At 45.9% G+C, this 24356-nt stretch overlaps 1 long non-coding RNA gene across 2 annotated transcripts in view; it reads left to right on the forward strand.

Moving 5' to 3' along the window:
* The window catches only part of LOC309515821, a 62177-nt gene extending 52900 nt beyond the window's left edge, over positions 1-9277 (forward strand). For both annotated transcript variants that reach the window (XR_014212673.1, XR_014212674.1), the window contains exons 2-3: positions 3881-4099; positions 8659-9277. This is a non-coding gene — a long non-coding RNA (uncharacterized lncRNA). The remainder of the gene's footprint in view (positions 1-3880; positions 4100-8658) is intronic.
* The last annotated feature ends 15079 nt before the right edge of the window (positions 9278-24356 follow it).

The following is a 24356-nucleotide window of genomic DNA, read 5'->3' on the forward strand; positions in this document are numbered from 1 at the left end:
CACATCTCTGCATGAGGGAGCAGTGTGGCCACATTGAAGGAGGCAATAATACAGACACTCCTAAAATAAGCCTTTCTAGACTCTGAGGTATTTGACAGCTGGCACCTGAACACAAATATTTCCATTTTCTGGGTAAGGTGTTAAAAAGAGTAGTGATGGTTCAGTTGCAGAAATCCCTGGAGGAGCACAATGACTGAGCAATTTAAGTCTGGATTCAGGTCCTGTCTAGGGACAGAACTGGCCTTGGTCACTCCTCAATGCAGCTCTTTCCAGAACTGATAAACTCCTCAGCTCCTGGATCTGGAAATCAGACACATAATGTTTCATAGCCATTACTGGTTACAGCCATAGAAGGAGGAATAGGACCACTGTAAAACAGTGCCCTCACGGCAACAGTCCTAGGAGGTTATAGTGGTCCATTGTATCGAAAGCTGCTGAGAGATCAAGCAAGAGCAACAAGGTTGCACTTCCGCCCTTCTCCAGAAAAAGGAGTGACCAAGGCCAGTTCTGTCCCTAGACAGGACCTGAATCCAGACTGAAAGTGCTCAAAATCATTGTGCTCCTCCAGGCATATCAGGTATATGATTTTGGGAAGTTTCTATCTAGAACCTTCTCTTCACTGGAGGGTTAAGAAGCCTCTGTGGTGAAGAACACCTGTGATCAACATAGACTGATACTTTGCCTCTGACCTTTCCAGGACATGGATAGCTTGGCCACTGTAACTCATGCATTGGGAATCTTCCTGATATGACTACTTCAGTGTGCTCTTGTAGGGCTTCCCCTGAGACTTTCTCTTTCTAAGCCAAATTATTGGGGCTTACAGCAATAACTTTATTGTCTTTTAAAAACCCAATGACTGATTCACACATGCACATGTCTCAGCCATCAATTTTTCAATGTTCAATCCTCAGTGACTCACAGGCAGTTGTGTCTGAAATGCTGTCAGGCAGTATGGAAAACTTGCTAAATAAATATATTCATAAGTTATGGTGCCTTTCTTGCCCACATGCAACTCTGACATGCAGTGGCGTAGCGTGGGGGGTGCAGGGGGGGCCGGCCGCACCGGGCGCAACATCTGGGGGGGGCGCGCTCGCACTCGCAGCTCTCTGCCCCTACCTGGCTCACTCACTCTGTCTCACTGCAGTGCTGGCTGTGCAAATCCGATCCGAGCCGCTGGGTTGCCGCCCACTGTGGAGGGGGTGGGTGCCAGGCTTGCGGTGCAGAGAGAGAGCGAGGGACTATCTGGGGGAGGGACAGTGCAGCGGCCGCCCAGCACAGCGCTGAGTGCGGGAGAGAACCACACCAGACCAGACCAGGCAGCAGCAAGAAGAAGCTGGCAGCGGCAGCAGGTTAGGGGGCGCAAATTACTTGCCTTGCCCCGGGTGCTGACAACCCACGCTACGCCACTGCTGACATGATAGCCAAGATGTCTGAGACTTCCATCCCTTGGTAGCTATTAAAGGATGTACCATGTGCACAGTGGCTCCTACATTGACTTGGGGAGGTCAGAAGACATCAGCCATCTGAAGGATCTTTGTGAGCGAAAGGTTTTGCCAGTTGAATGTAATTTGACTTAAGAGTTGCTTTGAAAAGATCGTGCAGCTGATAGCTTCTCATTTGGGTGCACAGCTGAGGAAGAGGTGAGGAGGAATACATTATTTCATCAAAGCCTGCTGCTTTTAAATGAGGTGAAATCCCTCCAGCAGGAAGAGAGATGCCATCGATTCAGAGTCTGTGTCAGTTAATATTTCTCTTTCCTTAGCAGCACCCTTCTTATTGGTGTCTTCACCAATCAGTGTTGACATCAACAATGTAATGTGCTCCTTTATTTGTGAGACGGGGGATATTCTTCAAAAGACCAAGCAGAGAGAGGCTGCTTTTGCAAAAAAAGAAGAGCAAGAAACCCCTGAGGCTCCTTCATTTGGTGCTGCATCTATAGCAGCAGCAAGTCTCAGATACTACAAGTTTCCTGCTGTGCTCTTGAACCACACACTGCAGTTAGGGTCAGTTATGGAGACAGCACCACAAGACACTTGTGCCCTTGTGCTGTAGCTCCTATTGACAAAGGGCTGGTCCACATAACACAGGCATTCAGAGAACAGGTCCTTGCTCAATGGGAGAGCACTTTCTGCACAGGTAGAAGATCCTAGATCAGGACCCTGGCATCTTCACACAGCACATGGTTAAACTGATGGCTTTAAAAGGGATTGGATGAATTCATGGAGGAAAAGCTTGTCAATGGCTACTAGTCATGACAGCTATGCTCTGCCTCTATGATCGGAGGCAGTAATGCTTTTGAATACCAGTTGTTGGAAGCCACAGAAGGAGAAAGTGCTCTTGTTCTCAGGTCCTGCTATTGTGTTTCCCACAGGCATCACAATTGAACAGGCTCTTCTTATCTCTGGTTGAAGTTGGGGAAGACTTCTGCTTGGAACTCTGGAGAGCCTCTGTCAGCCAAGAGTTGTCAAGGCTCAGCTAGATGGACCCAACCTCTGACTTGGTAGCTTCGTATATTCCTCCCATTTCAGCTATAACCAGACCAATGGAATCTTTGTGCTTACAAAAGATCCCCATGCTGTGATGAATTCTGCAACCTGTATATATTCTGCAAAAAAAGCAAGTGTGCGTGTGTGTGTTATCTTGGTTTGCAGAAATGATTTTAATTGGCAGAGGGAGCCTTTGCTATAGGCCAAACAACCTCTCCTGTACCCTAACTTCTGAGATTTAGAATGACAGGGTGCAGCTTGACAGAGTCATGTCACTGGTCCTTCAAACACAGCATTGTCTAAAAATGTTGGGCATAGCTCTCCAGGGTACCAGAGTGCCCATCACAAGAAAAATGGCAGTAGCCTTGTCAAACAAACTCAGGCTCATTATACCTGGTCTATGTAAACAGCATGTAGGAGGACAAATTGTGACAGCTTAAGTCTTTTATCACATTACATCATGTCGCGGTGGGGTGGGAGTAGAGTCTCATTTTCAAAAAATCACACACACAGGCCAGAAAATTAGCCTCTCCAGGAGAAATCTATATCAGAATCTTTGCCCTGACACCTAGCATTATACACGCAGGTAGTTTTATATTATGTAGAAATGTATTCTAGCCTGCGAATGTCCACAAACTCTTTCAACATCTCGTCTTCTGCTCATGTAGACCAGGCAAATGATTCTCTGGATGGTGAATCCAGTACCAAACATGGCGCCTGTAAAGTGGGATGGGGACTGAGAAATACACCTGGAAGTACTGATAGCACCTTGTAGGGGAAGCCTATATCAGAGTTACTTTGAGTAACCAATGCTCTTATATAGCACGTCATCTGGTATCAGCCTCCTCTGATCTTCTGCTGCCCCATGACAAGGCTTCTATGAGTGACAGGCCATGTCATCCACAGTGCTCCTTTTGCTGGCATTGGTGTGTCCACCAGGGAGGGATATCTGCTTCTTGTGTGCAAAAGCAACAGACCAAAGGTACAATCTTCAGCAGAAGTCGCTTCAGATAACTGGGAATTGAATGAGAGCAGGGGCCAGGGATGATTGGAGCTGTACTATGATAACACCTGGAGAGTCACGGTTCCTGCTCTAACCATTACACTGTACTTGCACCATTAAAAATCTACAAGTCAGATGACAGAAAAACAGAAGATCCATTAAAGAGCATTAATTGTTTTTTTGAAAGTCAATCTGATCGGACCAAGTATTTTGATCTACCTGTAATAACCAATGGGTTTCAAACATTAACATCAGGGCAGAGCAAGAATTAAAAAAACAATTTAACACAATGGGTGGATTAGCTTGCAAATGTATCAAGCTCTCTGAATTGCACTCACCAATAACAGATTCATCTCAAATTTGTTTTATTAATATTATTATTTTATTTTAGAGCTGCTGGAGAAGAAATTGGCGTTCCTGGACAGCACATCCTTAATCTTCAAGCATCCTTCCGTCACGTTCTTTTTATCTGCTGCTCCCAATGTCTCAGCAGAGGAAAGTCAATTCCTTGGATATTTTAAAGTCCTCTAAGTAATGAGGAGTGTGTTGGACTCCCATTTCTTTCAGCAAAGCTGCATTCATTCATTGTGCATCTAATGTGTCGGCCAAGGTAACCGCATTGATTTCAAAATACCCACCTTGATGCTTGCGCAAGTCACCTGAAATGAAATGGGCCATGCAATTTGAAATGTCAATATATCTTACGTCCTGATTCAGACATGATTGATGCTGCCTTGGCGACATCACTTATCAGGGTAGCTGGAGTATCATATACATGGGAAGGATTTGTGTGCAGTCAGTGCATTCCTTTGGGCCACGGATCTTTGAAGTGCAAATAATGCTGCATAACATGGGCTGCTTCATGTGAGAAGTGCCTTTTACCCATGGTGTGGGTCAGGGGCATTGTTAAGGGGAGCCTCAGGGGGACAGCAACATATGCAAATATTATGCAAATTTGTATCATGGGCTTGTGCCCCAAGCCTTTTAAGCACTTCTAGCAATGGCCCTGGTGTGGCTACATAAGATGCCAATACAGATAACTGCTTTTTGTATAACAGCATTTAAGCTGTGTACACACCATATATTTAAAACACAGTTAAAGCACATAGCTCCCACCAATGAACCCTGGGAGCTGTGGTTTGTTAAGGGTGCTGGGAACTGTAGTGGTGTGAGGGGTAAACTAAAGATCCCAGGGTTCTTTGGGGGAAATCCATATGCTTTGACTGTATTTTAAGTGTACCGTGTGCATATAGTCAATGTTTAAACTGGGCCATCCATGTGAAGCAATTCCAGTGACTCAGACCATAAATAAATCTATGTGGAGAACACCCCTGGAAAAATGTTTGTCTGATGACAACACCATCCCCCATGCTCCCCTTCAGCAGGGGGAACTGAGCCCTTTCATTCTGTCAGCATAGCTGGGTTGACACAAGTCCATGCCTGAAGAGACCACTGTGGTCTAGAAGGTTCTAGAATCTGCCTTTGCAAAAGAAGCCATCGGTTTGTTCTCCTTCCCATGGTGGGATTGGTTTTGGCAGAGAATGTGCACACATTCCTTCCCTGCTGGCGATTCCTTTATATATCTTGTGTGTTCTCGGAGTTGGGTCTGTTTAACTCTACTCTTGGGCCCAGCTAACTGGCTGAAGAAGTTTCTTCTTCTTCTTTGCTATGGTTTAACTCTTTTGGACAAAACCATCTGTCAGCAGCTGTGAAAGGACCAAGTTTTTCCCAGATGTGACAGGGAGCTGATTCAGAGCCAGGATTTATTAACAGGCAGAGTGTTTGACTTTGACCTGGGATTGGTTTGGGTGGTGAGACCACACTACAGTCCAGACTGGTTTAATATCCATTACCTCTCCCTTGAGTTATGAAAGAGCAGGGAGTTGCCAAACTACAGATCACAGGATTCTTGGGATGGTGGGGAGAGTCAGGGCACTTACATTCATGTAGGTTATAAGATAGAGTTATCTCAGTCACATATCAACCAGGAGTCCTCAGTTCAGACTGGACATAAGAATCTGCTAAATTGAGCAACAGGCCCATCTAGCCCTGTATTGTCTATCATCCAGAGTCTCCTCGGAGACTCAGGTAGAGTAGAAGTCATTCTTACCTCCTGCTCCTTGCCAAAGGATTGAATGTTGGCATGATTTCTATGTAACGTACCATATTTTTCGCTCTATAAGACGCACATTTTCCCCTCCAAAAATGAAGGGGAAATGTGTGTGCATCCTATGGAGTGAATGCAGGCTCTTTGGCTTCAGCGATAGCAACACAAAGCCTCCGAAGCGCAGTGGGAGCGCTCCCACCGCTCTCTGGCGGCTTCGCGTTGCTTTCTCTGAAGCCTGGAGAGTGAGAGGGGTCAGTGCGCACTGACCCCTCTCGCTCTCCAGGCTTCAAGGATAGCCGCCTGAAGCCTCTGGAGCGCAGCTGGGAGAGGGAGAGGGAGAGCTGCGCAGCGCCCCTTCAGCTAAGCAGGAGGAGAAATGGAAGGGGCTTCATTTATCCTGCCGCTTCGCTGAAGGGGCACTGCGCAGAGAGGGGGAGATTTTTTTTTCTTGTTCTCCCCCTCTAAAACAAGGTGCATCCTATAGAGCGAAAAATACAGTATGTGCTCTGCCACACAGCTCTGGGCCCCGACTACAAAAGTACAGCCACTCTACCCCCACCCCAGCTGAATTTGAAGTTGTGGGAATGTTCAGGGAGGCAGGAGAGGATATATTGTTTAATTATATCCTTCCCAATTTGTGTTAACAAGTTCTACAATTTAGCAGAGTAACATTCCCCTTTTTAAACTTACACAGCAGATAACGTTTTTTGCCAGACTTGTTTAAGCCTCTAAAATAAGTTTCCTGGTAATTCCCCTTTTATTCCCTCCTAAAAAGATAGACGCAACACAGTCTTGTATAAAATAGTTTACTCACAGTTTCATTCAGTTCACAAAAGGATCCCTGAAGGCAGGCTAAAGTTACAAAATATATACACTTGGAATCCATCCCATAAGGAGATAGTTCCTTTGTCCTTTTTGTCCAAGAGAACATCTCAGGCTGATGCTTCTTCGATGAAATCAAAATGGAGGAGAGATGTGGTGGCCAGTCCTGTGCTTTTGTTATCTGCACAGGTAAAGTCACACCCACCTCTGGTCACATGTAGAGGAAGTTTGCCCCAGCACAGGAGGAAACAGAAAGTTTATCTACTGGCTGGACAAACATCCCTCTTCATGTCTAAACATGTCCCCTCTAGGAATGTTGTATTTAACTGCTCACACCCCACAGAAGTCAGGACCTCTTATGCCCTAAGGACACTTATATCCCCATTTATTTGTCTGCATATTTATGGCATTTATAACCCACCTTTCCTAAATGGACCTCAAGGCAGCATACATGATTCCACTCTCCCATTTTAACTGCACACCAACCCTGGGATGTAGGTTAGGCTGAAAGATAGTGATTGGCCCAAGGGCATACAGTGGGGATTTGAAACTTGGTTCCTCAGGCCCTAGTTCAATGCTTCAATCATTGTATCGCAGTGACATGTCTAGATCAGAGGTGGGCAAACTTTTTCTGTTATACGATCAATATTCTAGACTAGGCTATGGCGGGAGGATAATCATGTTCTTGATAGCTTCCCCTGTCTTCTTCACCACAAATATGCCTTTTTCTCCATTCACCAACTTTCTGCATCATATACTGTCATCATGTCCCCCACTCAGTCCTTTCAAGATGAAGGTCTTAATGCTTGAATGCCAGAAATTTTCTTCTATCCGCTAACACTGCACTGGACACCAAATAATCTGTGGGTAGCCAAAATCTGTAACATTCCCAATCCCCAATTCTTCTGAATCCCATATCCCACAGTGATAGAACCGCAGGGAGAATTAACGCTGCTGTAATGCTTGGCACCTATGGGATGACATTTGGAGATGATCCCAGAATACATACGGGGTGGGGAGAGAGAATGATATTCTAACTGGTTATGCATATACTTTTCCTCAAAATGGACCTTTTGGAATAAGAGTTTGCATTCCTACTAAGCTGTGTCTATGACACTGTCCTCAGAAAATATATATGGGAATTAAATACCGGTAGATGTGGCTGCGCTATATTGGAGTAAAATCACTGGTCCATCATTACTAATATTGCCAATGGTTCTCAGGTATCTTTGGAGAGTCACTCCCAGCCAGCCAGAGTAATCAAAACTGGGCTAAATTTACATTTACATTTACATATATATACACCACACACACACACACACACACACACACACACACAGAAAAATAAATAATTTCTTATTTATACCCCGCCCATCTGGCTGGGTTTCCCCAGCCACTCCGGGTGGCTCCCAATAGAATATTAAAAACATGACAAAACATCCAATATGAAAAACTTCCCTAAACAGGGCTGCCTTCAGATGTCTTCAGAAAGTCAGATAGTTGTTTATTTCCTTAATATCTGATGGGAGGGCGTTCCACAGAGAGGGTGCCACTACTAAGAAGGCCCTCTGCCTGGTTCCCTGTAACCTCACTTTTTGCAGTGAGGGAACTGCCAGAAGGCCTTCAGAGCTGGACCTCAGTGTCCAGGCTGAACAATGGGGGTGGAGATGCTCCTTCAGGTATACAGGGTCAAGGTTGTTTGGGGCTTTAAAGGACAGCATCAACACTTTGAGTTGTGCTTGGAAACATACAGGGAGCCAATGTATGTCTTTCAGGACCGGTGTTATATGGCCTCAGTGGCCACTCCCAGTCACCAGTCTGGCTGCCACATTGTTGATTAGTTGTAGTGTGTGTGTGTGTGTGTGTGTGTGTGTGTGTGTGTACGCACTGTGATCACCACACACATGTAACAGTCAGGCACACACCACAGCCTGTTCTGTTGCCTGCGATGCAATCCTTCATTCAAGCCTAATTTCAGCAGTCGGAGAAGACTTTGTGGGTGCCAAGGAAGACCTCTGTGGGACCATGAGCACCAGGTTGGCAGCTCCTGCCCTAAGTTGCAACAGCCATGCACCAAATAATTCTCCCCCTTTCGCTCCACAAAGTGAAAGGCTTCATATATAGAACAGGACACAGAATTGGGCATTAGAAGAGCAGGGTCACTTCAGGGAAATCCTCAGGTCCAATGTGTACCAGCATTTTGTACAAAAACCCATGTTTTCTTCTTCTCTCTTCCCAAGGCAGAGCCATGAGGGAAGTTCACGCCGATTGAAAGCAAGTTGGAGATGCACAAATATGTATGTATTAACATGCAATTAATCATGCAGAAATGCCAAATCACAACTGTAACCTTCTGATACTCTATGACATGATATCAACCAGCAGGCTTCTGTGTAAATATGTGTCTTTCTTGTGGGGTGCCTGCTCATCATTGGCACCATGCTAATTAATATGCACGATTCATAATAAATAAATTATTTTCACCAGCTAAAACATGGAATTTTGTTTATTTGCTTATTTGAATGTAAACATGCTACCCACTGACATCTGCTGAGAATGTGGCAACAAATGGATGACAGCAATGGTAATGAACAGTGTCTGCTTTATTTATGTAACTGCAAACAGTTGTACACCCATTCATAATTCTTCCATTAAGAGGGAAGCCCACACAGAGCAGAGAGAAATGGAATCCAGACACCAGTTTGTGCAAATGAAGGACAGATTTGGTTGCACCATTCAAGCTCTCAGTTGTTGTATTCTGTGACTGAAGCCACTGCAATTAGTGCTGGATTATAGCTACTGTAAAACCAGATTAACAATGTGTATTCATAAATTCATAGTATGAACTAAAATCCTTTAAATGTGAAAAGGGAGGGGGATATTATTATTATTATTATTATTATTATTATTATTATTATTATTATTATTATTGCTTACATCTCACTTTTACAATTTGGGCTTCTGAAAGCAGCTTGCAACAAACAAGAAAAACAATTACCACCAAACAAAATAAAAGAAACCTCAATTAATAGACAACACACAAACAACAAATAAACAGATAGCAAAGAGGGATATTATTGCATTATAGCACAACAAAAGCAGGAGAAACACACACACACACACACACACACTTCCAGTGGAGCATTTGTGGTATGAAATATCCCAGGATTTTAGCAGGAAGCTATGGGGCATGCTGGCCACATGACCCGGAAGCTGTATGCCGGCTCCCTCAGCCAATAAAGCAAGATGAGCACCTCAACCCCAGAGTCGGTCACGACTGGACCTAATGGTCAGGGGTCCCTTTACCTATGGGGCATGCACACACAGCAATAGGGAGCAACATGTCCACTCAGAAACTTTTGCAGGTGAAAAGAGAATTGAAAGCATATAACCACCTTGTTATGAGAGCCAGATCCTGGGAGACCAGGGTTCAAATTCCCCCAAAGGCCATGTAGCTCACTGGGTGCCTCTCAGTCTAATCTACCTCACAGTGTTGCTGTGGGGATTAAATGAGGAGGGGGAGAACAATGTATGCCACCTTGAGCTCTTTGGAGAAAAAGGTGGGACATGAACACAATAAATAAATAAAAATTGAGCACAAATCATTATGAATACAAATAGAAAGGATCTCGGGGGGAGGGGGACAGGGGTTGATGACCTTGAGTCTCCAAATCTGAGTCCCCCAAAGCTTGATATGGTCCTATAAATATGTAGCAGCACCTCAGATGGGTTTAGCTGGTGTTAGGAGCCCTGCCATCTCCACATCTCTGGGAGAGGCCACTGAAAATATACAATCCCCAGCCGGGAGTGATTTAGGGAAATGAAAAACAGAGAGCAGAGCTGGAGGAGGTGTCAAATGTTTCTCCTCGCCTCCAGTTTGATGTGACCACTTGCGTTCCCTCAACCCCCCCCCCACCTGTCTACCTTTCCTCCTTGGCTGCTGTCTCCTTTTGAAAGCTAAAATGCCCAACGTCAATAAAAATTGCAGGAGGGGCAGTGGGCAGGGGGTCACACACATTTTAATTGGTGTGTTATTATCAGTTGATTGCAGTACATTCAAGGAAAGGAAGAAATGAAATGTCAGCTTTCTCCGGTCTGGTGATCCAGATGTTTTGATCTCCACCACCACCCCAACCAGCCCCAGTCCGAATGGTCAGGGGTGATGGAAGTTGTAGTCATACAATACTGGAGGGCACTGGGTTGCAGAAACCTGGCTTAGACTCCACAGTTTTCTCTGAAGCCCACAAAAAGGTATAAACTTCTGGTGAATTTCGCCTGCCTTGGCTTTCCTTTCCCGGAGAAGTCTCTTTTCCTTACTTCAAAAGACAGCTGCATTAAGCAGATGGCAACCAATGTGGAAGAGACCAGTAAATGAATAGGGCTGGGGTGGGTTTTGAAAGACATAGAGCATGGGTAGGCAAAATAAGGCCTGGGGGCTGGATGCGGCCCAATCGCCTTCTAAATCTGGCCCACGGACAGTCCGGGAATCAGCGTGTTTTCACATGAGTAGAATGTGTGTTTTTATTTAAAATTCATCTCTGGGTTATTTGTGGGGCATAGGAATTTGTTCATTATTTTTTTCCAAAATATAGTCCTGCCCCCCACAAGGTCTGAGGGACAGTGGATTGGCCCCCTGCTGAAAAAGTTTGCTGACCCTTGACATAGAGGTTCAGTCATAAACAAGACATACTTGGGGCCTGTTCACTCTTAACACTTGGGGGAGAGACCTCAGCTGGGTGCCGCTGAAAAGCTATCAGCACACCAAATCAGATCATTTATTCACCTGGTCCTGTATTGCCTATTAGAGTGTCCTACCATGCAGTGGACAGTACTCTATTTGAAAGGCTGCCCAGCCAAAGTCCAGTTTGAAGATGAAGAACCATATTGAAGGAGAGCAGGAGGGCTCTGGAAGTTGCCCGCCAACAGTCAGCAGACTGAGAAAGCACACAGATTACTTCAGTACAGTGGTACCTCAGGTTACATACGCTTCAGGTTACAGACTCTGCTAACCCGGAAGTAGTACCTCTGGTTAAGAACTTTGCTTCAGGATGAGAACAGAAATCATGCTCTGGCGGCGTGGCGGCAGCAGGAGGCCCCATTAGCTAAAGTGGTGCTTCAGGTTAAGAACAGTTTCAGGTTAAGAACAGACCTCCGGAACGAATTAAGTACTTAACCCGAGGTACCACTGTATTCTCTTCCACAGTGTATTACACTACTGTTTCAATTACAAGGCCCTTCCAGGGTGGAGTTTTTTTAAGGGTGTATTCTGTAACATTTTCTGGATACAATAATAGTGCATAATACTTCATTGATGAGTCCCCAGTGCTACCACAGGATTGCTGTCCAGAGAGGCTAAAGCACAACAAAAGCAGGGCCGAAAGAAACTTGAACATCTGCGGTATAAAAAGGGATGGGGTTTCAGCAGGAAGTTATGGGATATGCACCAATTAGACAGGAAGGAGTGTGACCGCCTCAAAATATTTGCAGACACAAACAGTATTGAAAGTTGGATTGCACGTAACTGCCCCCCCCCAAAGTGTCATAAGTACAGATCCTAATAAATGTAGGGAGAAAAAAAGATGTCTGGAGGGGGCCTTAGTCATTCTTTTCAGATTTGCATACATTTTATTAACATAACATTCCGGCTTGGTCTAAGGCCCCATGTTCCTCTAATTGTACAAAAAAGCCCTTAGAGCTACAGCACATCCCTGACACACACCCTGCCCTTTCTGTGACAACATATGCTAATTTAGGTGGGAGCTGTATAGTAAAGTAAGGAACCTCAGATCATAAGAGCATAAGGAGAGCCCTGCTGGATCGACCAAAGGCCCATTTAATCCAGTACCCTGTTCTCACAGGGACCAACCAAATGGAGATGGGAAGCCTGCAGTCTGGGTCTGAGTGCAACAATACTCTGCCTCCTTGCAATTCCAGGCATCCGGTACTCCAAGGCTTAAAGCCCCCAACAGCGAAGACAGAGCACAGCCATTGTGGCTAGTAGCCACCAATAGCTTTCTCCTTCATTAATACTCCTCCCAGGTTCCACTAGGCAACATCCTCACAGGTATTCTGAGGTGTACAGGTCCTCCAGAAGTTGTTGGACTCCAACTCCCATCAGATGCCCGCAGCAGACAGGGATGATGGCACTTGTTGCCTAGCAACATCTAGAAGGGCCTCAGGCTTCCCCATCTCTGGCATGAAGTTCCTAAGGGCAACACAAGCCTACTGCGATGAAATAGCCGACTGCAACCGACACAGGGATGAGTCACGTACATACACAGCATTTCAGGCACCACATGAAGCCATCTCTCCCCGCACAGGCAAGGCTGCCAGACATGTGGCACTCATCTGTTATGATGGAGCTGAAAGTAACCGAACAATCTTCTCCCTTGTTGCCTCGGCCCACAAGGCTTCCGCAGTGGCATGAGTGGATGCCACTCTGTGTGACATAGACATATCTGCATATTGTTCGGATGGAGGGTGTTAATCTCTCCTCCTATGTGGTATTCTAAAACACACAGAGAGAGACCACAAGCCAGGCAAGGAGGATGTTCAGTATCTTTCATTTCACTGCCCTCCCCCCTTCCTTCCTTCTTCCTCCTTCTTCCGAAAATGGCCTATGTTTAAAAAGTACTACCCCCGTGGTTTCTGACTATTGCTCAGGGCAATTTTGCTTAGCCTAGCGGAATGTCCTGGAAACTGCTGGCAATAACTTTTAGCCCCCAAGACTGGAACATGTTGAGCAGAGACAGAAAGCCTATGAACAACTAATGGCCGGGAGCCAGAGTAAACAAGTGCGGTTCGTCGGGTTGCGGTCAGAAATGTCTCCCTTTTCAGTATGCAGCGCAAAATCCTCTGCCAACAGTTGCCATAAAGTTATTACACAAAGCTGTTTTTCCTCTCAGTAAGACAAACCCAATGAAAGGCTGCTTCTCGTCCAGCCCCTTGCTGACATTAGGCCTCCGAGATAGTCTGTCATGCCAAGAGAGACCTGTGTGAGCTGCGGTCTCCCTTCCAGACTGCGTTTTTCATTAGGCTCGTTAGGGCTTCTGCACAGAAGCAAGTGAGAGGGGGTGGAAGGAGGGGAGAGAGCAGAGAAGGAGAGCAGAAGATTACACACACACACACACACACACACACACACACACACACTTACTTCTCTTTCAGGATAGCATGACAAACCACAGAGCAGCAAATTCTGTCCTTCCTTTCCAAACTCCGTCCTAGATGGCCTGGGCTCGCGGGGGAATTGGAGCATAGCCTGCTAGCTTGTACCAAGCCAGACCATTTGGGCCTTCAGCAGTGTGTCTATACTGGGGTAGGGAACTGCAGACCCAGAGGCCAAAAGTGGCCTTCCTCTCCCCTAGCCACCAGAACCCACCAGAGCACCATTTCTGACATGTTAAAGCTCCTTAGGAAGCCGCTACTTGCCCCAATGTGCCTTTAAGCTCTTTGAAAGAATTTGTGCAAGTCTGATTTGAATTAGTTATAAAACTCTACCTCTTACTTACGTCCACATTTCCTCCCTGATTATAGGTGCCTACCCCCTGAGGCCGTCATACCAAGCAATGGTTTTGATAGTGAGGCTTCTTCGTTCTTACTGATGTCAGAGTCAGCAAGCACCTGGTACTCATAGTATCCTCCACAATGTATAGGGAGCAGGGTTTACATCTTGGATTTCAGTAGTAGAGACTCACCCATTAGGATGAATGGGGCACTGCCTCACGAACCTCAGTCCACCCTGAGCCAGCCCCTGCCGGCCTGCCGTCTTACATGCATTATAGGGAGTGGGTGGAGCTGTGGTCTAAACCACTAAGCCTCTTGGGCTTGCTGATCAGAAGGTTGGTGGTTCGAATCCCCATGATTGGGTAAGCTCCCATTGCTCTGTCCCAGCTCCTGTCAACCTAGCAGTTCAAAAGCACAATAGTGCAAGTAGATAAATAGGTACTACTGCGGTGGGAAGGTAAACGGTGTTTCCGTGTGCTCTGGTTTCTGTCACAGTGTTCTGTTGCGCCTGAAGCGGTTTAGTCATGCTGGCCACATTACCCAGAAAACTGTTTCTGGACAAACGCCGGCTCCCTTGGCCTGAAAGTGAGATGAACGCTGAAACCCCATGGTTGCCTTTGACTGGACTTAATGGTCCAGGGGTCCTTTACCTTTTTACTTTACCTTACATCCATTGCAGGAGGTAGCTCTGCCTGTCACCTTCCTCCTTCTTAGTCTCAGTGTTGCCCCTTGTTAAACTCAGCAGGGAGGTCAATGGGGACAAGACTAGAATTAGTTGGCTCCAGCTGCTATTGGCGCTGTCTCTATGTACTGCCAGCCTCCCTGCCTCCCACTGCACCATTTCCAATGGTACCACTGGGTGGTGTTAGCTGGAAAAAGTGAATCCATCCTCTCTTTCCCCTTTCTTTTTTTATGGTACTAAACTCTCCTCCGGTGCCTCCAGGCCCCCAGCTTCCCTGACAACAGCCAAATGCATTTCCTCCATGCTTCCTCTGCCTCTTAATAAGCATGCATTATTGTGTGCTCTCTGTGCTGCGCCCAGCAGATATAATAATAACACCGTCTGCTGAGCTTTTCACAAGGCACCCTGCAATAACAGCACCTTCTCCTCTCCTCTGAGTTAAAAAGAGAACAGGCTGACATGCATTCCGAATGCACCATACCAGTGTAATGATAGCAATGATTACACGGGAAAGTAAAAGGTTCCATGGCATCCGTGTTATTTCAATCCACTCTGACAAGGAAGCGTTTGAGCGGCGTCATTTGTGTTCCTCTTGTGCCTCCCTTTGAAATGACCAGTTTGGCACAGCAGGTCGGTCGGAGAACCTCTGATGGGAGGACATGAAAAGCAGGTACCAGGTGCAATTATTCTGTGTATGCACATTTCACCCACAGGGCTAATATTATTTTTTACCAGATTAAATGTGAGAAGTATGGATAGCTTTCTGAACCATTCCTAGCGGTGCAGCAATAAAACTGCTAGCACATTTGCAAAGCTGAGCAGGGTCTGGGATGGTTTCAAATTGGATGGGAGACCACATGTGTATGGCCTTAGGGTCTCTTAAGATTATACGGGTGCAAATTCCTCTGTCCTTCTCTTCTTCCTGACCATGCAATGTGTCATCTTGTCACTCTGTATTGGGTCAAACTTATTTAATCTGCTCCTAACAGGTGGCAGGAGCCTCAGGGCCCTTCACGCAATATCAACTCTCCCTATTTAAGTTGGATATTCTGGAATTAAAGAAGCCATCCCAGCTTCTGATTGGATCCTGGAATGTCCCATCTTTTGGTCCGGTGCTCTGGTGGGAATCAGCTGGCTCGTGCAGAGCCCCAGACCCAAAAGTAAGCATCTCAGTTTGGGGCCGCCAGATATTGGAAAGTATGCAACATACATGTTGATCTTTCATGGAATTCTTGGCAAGCAGCATGACATGGTGCAGAGACACTGTGCTAGATGCAAAGGATGCCTGCCAACCACTAACTGAAGGGGCATTTCTGAAAGCCAGAGTTTCCAGTTCTGAAGTCATTCAAGAGCCGTTCTCATGCTCATCCTAGATGTGTTTGTAATGGGAACCCAGCTCCACCCTGATGCCTATGGTGGAATAACAATGAGCAAATAGGTCATAAGATCACGTCTCCCCTGTGGGCTGTTACCTACAGATACAGTAGTATATAGGTGACGTGCTATAGGTCACACAGGATGAGCCACAGAAACCTCACACTATAAGTGGCACCATCACCTTCAACCCTATTTGAAGCTCCAATGGATGCAAATTCCTGCCAACCTAGCAGTTTGAAAGCACGTCAAAGTGCAAGTAGATAAATAGGTACCGCTCCGGCGGGAAGGTAAACAGCGTTTCTGTGCGCTGCTCTGGTTCACCAGAAGCGGCTTAGTCATGCTGGCCACATGACCTGGAAGCTGTACGCTGGCTCCCTCGGCCAATAAAGCGAGATGAGCACCACAACCCCAGAGTCGGCTACAACTGGACCCAATGGTCAGGGGTCCCTTTACCTTTACCTTTATGGATGCAAATCAGATGCCCGAGGCATAGCATAAATCGCAAAGAACCCTAAACACATTTGGAATTGGACCACTTTTGACTTACACAAAAAAAGCAAAAGGTCCTCTGTGTGTGTGTTTTAAATAAGCTCATATTTATTGATACAGCAACTAGGTTTTCGTTAAATTGGGGGAGGGATAGTCACCATCATTTCCTTGATTTTTGCAAAAATGGACAGAATGGCAAGCCATTTCTCCAAAAGCATATCCAGAATGGGCAACACAAATCTTCTTCTTCTTGTTGTTGTTGTTTAACTATCTACTAAAAGACACCCATCTTTTTTTAAAGTTAATCTTTTGCGGTATGCCTTCAGTGTTTGATAAAAGTTTGAAATCAGTTCCACAGAAATCTGACACTATTGATCCAAAAAGTAACTGAAGGCAAGGATCTAGCCCTCCACAGGCATACGGTAAAAATAGTGAAACAAGATTACAACTGGTAAACAATATATAGTATTCACTCCTTTTCTTTACAGTTAACCTAACAGTTAACCTAGGTGTAAAACAGTGGGATCTTTATAAGGCTGATAGATGGTTATATATTTTATTTTCAACACACCTTTTCATCAAGACTTGATTTTAAGGCATCCCTTCCATCATGTATGCATCAATGTACGAAGCTGACCATGTATTCCTCAGCAATTCCCCAGAGTGGTACTTAGGCTGCAATCCCATGCACACCTGCTTGAGAATAAGCTCCGTTAAACATAAAGGGACATACATCTGAGTAAATGTAGGATTTCCTCTTTAATCCTCAGAGTATTAGGTAACCCCTCTAAATATTATTTTACAGTGTGATTCCTTTAAGTTTGTATACTGATGAAAGACAGAACCTGGAATTCAGGTATGCTACCAATCAAATTATTTTAAACAAACCTTTAAGACACTTTCCACTATATAAATAATTTTTAAAACACACACACACAGATGGTTTTTAAGTACAATATAGTTATTGCCAGGGTTTCAAACCTGGGACTGTGTCTGGGGAGCCCTCATTCAGTGTAAAAGCCTGACGGTTCAGTATTTTTTGTTTCATCCTTATTCTTCAGTCCAAGTAGCTGAATTAGCCAGAGGTAAGAAACCCTCTCAGTCCCATTTGTAAATAAACAATAAAGATCTAGTCCACACAATGTTACTTATTTAATTATTAAGAAGACCAAGGGTTGCAGGACAATGTACATTAAAAAAAATTTACAATGCAATAAAACATCTCACAACAAAATAGAGAGGCAAAACAAAACCAGGAGTCACAAGAATTTGCTTCTTTGGCAAACATTCCTTGTGCGCTACTGTCTTGTTATCAGGAACCAACACAGCAAGAATCAGGAACTGTGTGGAACTGAACTCTGACGCTGCTTATAAGGAGCGATTATGGGCAGCTGTGGATGGGAAAGCTTGCAGGAGTATGATGGCCTCTCTCAGCCCAGCCTCCAGGGTGGATCCACCTATCCAGAGGGCCACCTGGCTTCCCTTGACCTGGTAGGACTATAAAAGATTCCAGCTCAGGAATGAGCTTTGCTTCAGCAGCTGTTAGCCTTGAGCTTGCTTGGGTCTGTTATCCCTGGTGCATCTTTCCCTGCCTGCCTCTCTGGTCGTGGTCCCAGGGACTTAGAATCATGGAATCATAGAATCATAGAGTTGGAAGAGACCACAAGGGCCATCGAGTCCAACCCCCTGCCAAGCAGGAAACACCATCAGAGCACTCCTGACATATGGTTGTCAAGCCTCTGCTTAAAGACCTCCAAAGTAGGAGACTCCACCACACTCCTTGGCAGCAAATTCCACTGTCGAACAGCTCTCACTGTCAGGAAGTTCTTCCTAATGTTTAGGTGGAATCTTCTTTCTTGTAGTTTGGATCCATTGCTCCGTGTCCGCTTCTCCGGAGCAGCAGAAAACAACCTTTCTCCCTCCTCCATGTGACATCCTTTTATATATTTGAACATGGCTATCATATCACCCCTTAACCTCCTCTTCTCCAGGCTAAACATGCCCAGCTCCCTTAGCCGTTCCTCATAAGGCATCGTTTCCAGGCCTTTGACCATTTTGGTTGCCCTCCTCTGGACACGTTCCAGTTTGTCAGTGTCCTTCTTGAATTGTGGTGCCCAGAACTGGACACAGTACTCCAGGTGTGGTCTGACCAGAGCAGAATACAGAGGCACTATTACTTCCCTTGATCTAGATGCTATACTCCTATTGATGCAGCCCAGAATTGCATTGGCTTTTTTAGCTGCCGCGTCACACTGTTGGCTCATGTCAAGTTTGTGGTCAACCAAGACTCCTAGATCCTTTTCACATGTACTGCTCTCAAGCCAGGTGTCACCCATCTTGTATTTGTGCCTCTCATTTTTTTTGCCCAAGTGCAATACTTTACATTTCTCCCTGTTAAAATTCATCTTGTTTATTTTTGCCCAGTTCTCTAATCTGTCAAGGTCGTTTTGAAGTGTGATCCTGTCCTCTGGGGTGTTAGCCACCCCTCCCAGTTTGGTGTCATCTGCAAATTTGATCAGGATGCCCTTGAGTCCATCATCCAAGTCATTGATAAAGATGTTGAATAAGACCGGGCCCAAGACAGAACCCTGTGGCACCCCACTAGTCACTCTTCTCCAGGATGAAGAGGAACCATTGATGAGCACCCTTTGGGTTCGGTCAGTCAGCCAGTTACAAATCCACTGAGTGGTAGCATAGTCAAGACCGCATTTTACCAGCTTCTTTACAAGAATATCATGGGGCACCTTGTCAAATGCCTTGCTGAAATCAAGGTAGGCTACATCCACTGCGTTCCCTTCATCTACCAGGCTTGTAATTCTGTCAAAAAACGAGATCAGGTTAGTCTGACATGACTTATTTTTCAGAAATCCATGCTGACTATTGGTGATCACAGCATTCCTTTCTAGGTGCTCACAGACTGTTTGCTTAATGATCTGCTCCAGAATCTTCCCTGCTATTGATGTCAGACTGACTGGGCGGTAATTATTTGCGTCCTCTCTTTTCCCCTTTTTGAAAATAGGGACAACATTTGCCCTCCTCCAGTCTGCCGGGACTTCGCCTGTTCTCCAGGAATTCTCAAAGATGACTGCCAGTGGTTCTGAGATCACATCTGCCAGTTCTTTTAATACTCTTGGATGCAGTTCATCTGGCCCTGGAGACTTGAATACATCTAAACTAGCCAAATATTCTTGTACTATCTCCTTAGTTATTCTGGGCTGTGTTTCCTTTGCTGAATCATTTGCTCCAAATTCTTCAGGTCGGGCATTGTTTTCTTTATCGGAGAAGACTGAGGCAAAGAAGGCATTGAGTAGTTCAGCCCTTTCTGTGTCCCCTGTTTGCATTTCACCATCTTCTCCTCCGAGTGACCCCATTGTTTCTTTGTTCTTCCTTTTGCTACGAACATACCCATAAAAGCCTTTTTTGTTGCTTTTAACCTCTCTAGCAAGCCTGAGTTCATTCTGTGCTTTAGCTTTTCTGACTTTGTGTCTACACGTGCTGGCTATTTGTTTGAATTCCTCTTTGGTGGTTTCCCCCCTTTTCCATTTTTTGTACACATCCTTTTTTAATCTTAATTCAGTTAAAAGTTCTTTAGATAGCCACCCTGGCTTCTTTAGGCACCTTCCATGTTTCCGTCTCATTGGTATTGCCTGACGTTGTGCTTTTACTATCTCCCTCTTAACAAACTCCCAGCCATCATGAACTCCCTTTCCTTTTAGTATTGTTGTCCATGGGATCTCACCCAGCACTTCCCTAAGTTTTATGAAGTCGGCTTTCTTAAAGTCAAGAAATTGAGTCCTAGTATGCTTGGCTGCTCCTTTCCGCTGTATAGTAAACTTCAGAAGAGCATGATCACTCGCGCCTAATGATCCTTCCACTTCTACCCCACTAACCAGGTCATCAACATTGGTTAGGACCAGATCTAAAATGGCTGTTCCTCTTGTTGCTTCTCCCACTTTCTGGACAATGAAGTTGTCTGCAAGGCCAGTGAGGAATCTGTTTGACCTTATGCTCTTGGCTGAGTTTGACGTCCAACAAATATCCGGGTAATTGAAGTCCCCCATTACTACTATCTCCCTTCCTTTTGCATGCTTGGCCAACTGTTCCAGGAAGGCATCATCTATGTCCTCCGTTTGGCTTGGGGATCTATAGTAAACTCCCACAATGAGGTCTCTGTTATTCTTCTCTCCCTTAATTTTGACCCAAATGCTCTCACTTTGGCTTTGAGGATCTAAATCTTGGATCTCTTCACAGGTATACACATCCCTGACATATAACGCGACTCCTCCTCCTTTCTTGTCTGGTCTGTTTCTCTGAAATAGATTGTATCCCCCCATTATTACATTCCAATCGTGGGACTTATCCCACCAGGTTTCAGTGATGCCTATTATGTCATATTTAGTTTGCTGTACCAAGAGCTCAAGCTCATCTTGTTTATTTCCCATGCTTTGCGCATTAGTGTACAGACATTGAAGTCCATTAATCATTCCCCCGTGTCTCTTATTTAAGGATTTTTTCCTCCCACCACTAGGTCCGCGTGCTGTTTGCTCCATTTGGTCTATGACATTTGGATGATCATCTTCATTAATTGATAGACTCCTACCTTCAGGAGCACTGTCTCCCTCCCCCACATTAGTCAGTTTAAAGCCCTCCTGATGAGGTTTCTGAGATTTTTGGCAAAAACATTTCTCCCAACCGTTGTGAGGTGCAGCCCATCACTTGCCAGAAGTCCATCTTCAAGAAACTGCAGTCCGTGATCTAAGAATCCAAACCGTTCCTGTTTACACCATTTGCGAAGCCAGCTGTTCACTTCCACTATTTTCCCCTCTCTCCCTGGGCCACGTCGTTCAACTGGGAGGACAGATGAGATGACAATTTGTGCATTTAGTTGCTTCAATTTCCTGCCGAGAGCCTCGTAGTCTCTTTTGATCTTCTGGAGGCTATTGCTTGCAGTGTCATTGGTTCCCACATGAACCAAGAGGAAGGGGTATTTGTCAGTGGGTTTTATGATTCCTTGCAGTCGCTCAGTTACATCTTGGATCTTAGCCCCGGGGAGACAGCACACTTCCCGAGACATCTTGTCAGGCCCACAGATCACTGCTTCTGTTCCCCTCAGTAGGGAATCCCCTATCACCACTACACGCCTCCTCTTGGGTTTGGTCGGGGTTCTTCCGTGAGCTGTCCGTTCCAAGGTCACCTGCACATTCCCTGAGGACTGACTTTGCTGCTCGTCTTCATATACCTGATCGACTGTAATGAGGGAGAGATCCTCAAATGGAGTCTGCTCTTCGTCTTCCATGCTAGGGGAGAGGACCTCAAAGCGATTGTGTATTTCTAAGCAATCAGAGTGAACCCTGGGCCTCCTACTTCTTTGAGTCACGTTTCTCCATATATCTGGCTCCTGTGTTGGTGAACTAGACTCCTTCTCAGGGGAGTCCCCTGTCTCCTCCTTCGTGGAGACGGTGTGCTCTGTTGCTTCCAAGAAGAGCTCCAGCTCTCTAATTCTTTGGAGTGTAGCTACACGTTCCTCCAGTTGCTGGACTTTGTCTTTTAAGAGGGCAATCAACATGCAATTGCTGCAGGTAAAGCTGCCTGCAACCTTTGGCAAGATGGCAAACATTGCGCAGGCATCGCAGGCGACTGCAGCTGTTCCCTCCCCTTCCATCTTGAGATCGTGTCGTTGGGGTTGGCTACAGAGGTCCTCCATCATAAAAAGCTTGAAGACAGGACAAATAACTTCCCCCACACAAAAAAACACCTAGATCTCCCCAACAAACGTTTGAGACTAGCTCCCCTAAATCTAAAAGATGGATCTAACTGCGCTAGGCGCGCGCCGCTGCCCTGCAAACTCTGATAAGCTCCTCCCACAGCTAATCCCCTGCCTCAACAGAAACCCTGCCCCCTCTGACCTTTACACAGGGAAAACAGCTAATCAGCCACAAAGAAACACACACACACAAGAAAACCCTTTTTGCTCCTTCTTCAACTGATGCCCTGCAAACTCTGATAAGCTCCTCCCACAGCTAATCCCCTGCCTCAACAGAAACCCTGCCCCCTCTGACCTTTACACAGGGAAAACAGCTAATCAGCCACAAAGAAACACACACACACACAAGAAAACCCTTTTTGCTCCTTCTTCAACTGATGCCCTGCAAACTCTGTACCTTCTGTTCTCTACCTACAGTGCCAGTTCCGTGAGGCCTCAAGCCAGATGTCCATGGTGGGTCCCCTACCACTCAGGGCCCCCTCATTCCTCCCCAGGCTCACCTACTTGTGCTCTGCCCCAGAAAATAGCCACTAGGGATAAAAGAGAAGCAAGCAACCCCTCCGGACTGGTGTGTGTGTGTGTGCGCGCATTCCACAACAAACCATTGATACAATAATAGTGCATTTCTGGTGGGTTTATACTGGGCCGTTCGCATATCATTCCGCTTTATTCTGGGATGCGTCCCCAGTGCTATCACATTACAGTGGTACCTCAGGTTACAGATGCTTCAGGTTACATACGCTTCAGGTTACAGACTCTGCTAACCCAGAAATAGTATCTTGGGTTAAGAACTTTGCTTCAGGATGAGAACAGAAATCGTGCGGCGGCACGGCGGCAGCAGGTGGCCCCATTAGCTAAAGTGGTACCTCATGTTAAGAACAGTTTCAGGTTAAGAACGGACCTCAGGAATGAATTAAGTTCTTAACCAGAAGTACCACTGTATTGCCATCTTGATGGGCGCTCATACACTGTAGCACAATAAAAGAGGGACAATAAATAAACCAGAATGCCCTGGTATAAAAAGTTACAGCAAGAAGGGATAGGACATGCACTGATTGGAAACAAAGCAGCATGCCAGCCCCGAAATTTTTGCAGGAGCAAACAGTCATGAAAGTGGAATTATGTATAACACGCCAATACCATCATGAGCACAAATCGACATGAATGCACCATAAAAGGACCTGAGGTCAGCATCAAGCAGTCAGTAATGGTAAACAGTTGGTAAGGGCAAGAGGGGGTGAGCATGTGGAGCAGAATCAGCAGCTTGTGGGCAATTGTGGGTCCCCTGCTGAGGTGTGGGCCTTGGCAAATGCCCGGTGAGGCCAACCTCTGACGTTGACCTAGTTTTGTTTCCAGGCTGCCTCCAGCTGTCAGGGGCTGGTCTGGATCGGACGATTGGGGAATGCAATTGCAGGGAGATTGGCTCCTAACAGAAGAGGAGGGGAAATATTCACACACACACCCCAGTCAAGCATTTCCAGAAGCAGAGAGATGGGCAGAACAGAAGATGCACAGTTGAGAGGGGAGCTACTCAGCTATGAGATAATAGCTAGGCAACCAGAAGGGAGGGAGCAGCTGGGCGATGCATAATTCGAGAGGGGGGGGCATGTCAGGAAACAAAGGAGACGCAGGGGGGAGGAACTTCCTGTTGGTGTGCTTCTTGGCTATGGAAGTGGGGAGGAGTCAGAGTAGGCAACTGCTATCCTTGTGGAGAGTTGCCTGTGTGTGTGCTTGTAACATAATGCTGGAATAAAAGGACTGTAAATCTGCCAAATGTGCATTAATCCTTATCGGTGAGTCACCTGAAGGGAGAGGGGAACTCCCGTACTTGACAGAAGCCCAGCATCTTGACACACCTAGGCTAGCAATTGCAGAGCCACCCTATGACTTCTCCCCAGTCTTGCTTTCTTTTTCAATGGTGGGGAACCTCCAGCCCAGTAGTCTAACTAGTCCACCCAGGGCCGGATTTAGGTTTGATGAGGCCCTAAGCTACTGAAGGCAATGGGGCCCTTTATATGTGATATTTTAGGGAGCAGGCTAGCAGGCAGGGCCCATTACTTACATCACAGGAGCCTACACAACACAAAACACTGTTGCTGTATGTAGGTTTTATTTTATTT

The sequence above is a fragment of the Podarcis vaucheri genome (assembly GCF_965113315.1).
Source record: "Podarcis vaucheri genome assembly, chromosome: 12".
NCBI classification, from domain to species: Eukaryota; Metazoa; Chordata; class Lepidosauria; order Squamata; family Lacertidae; genus Podarcis; species Podarcis vaucheri.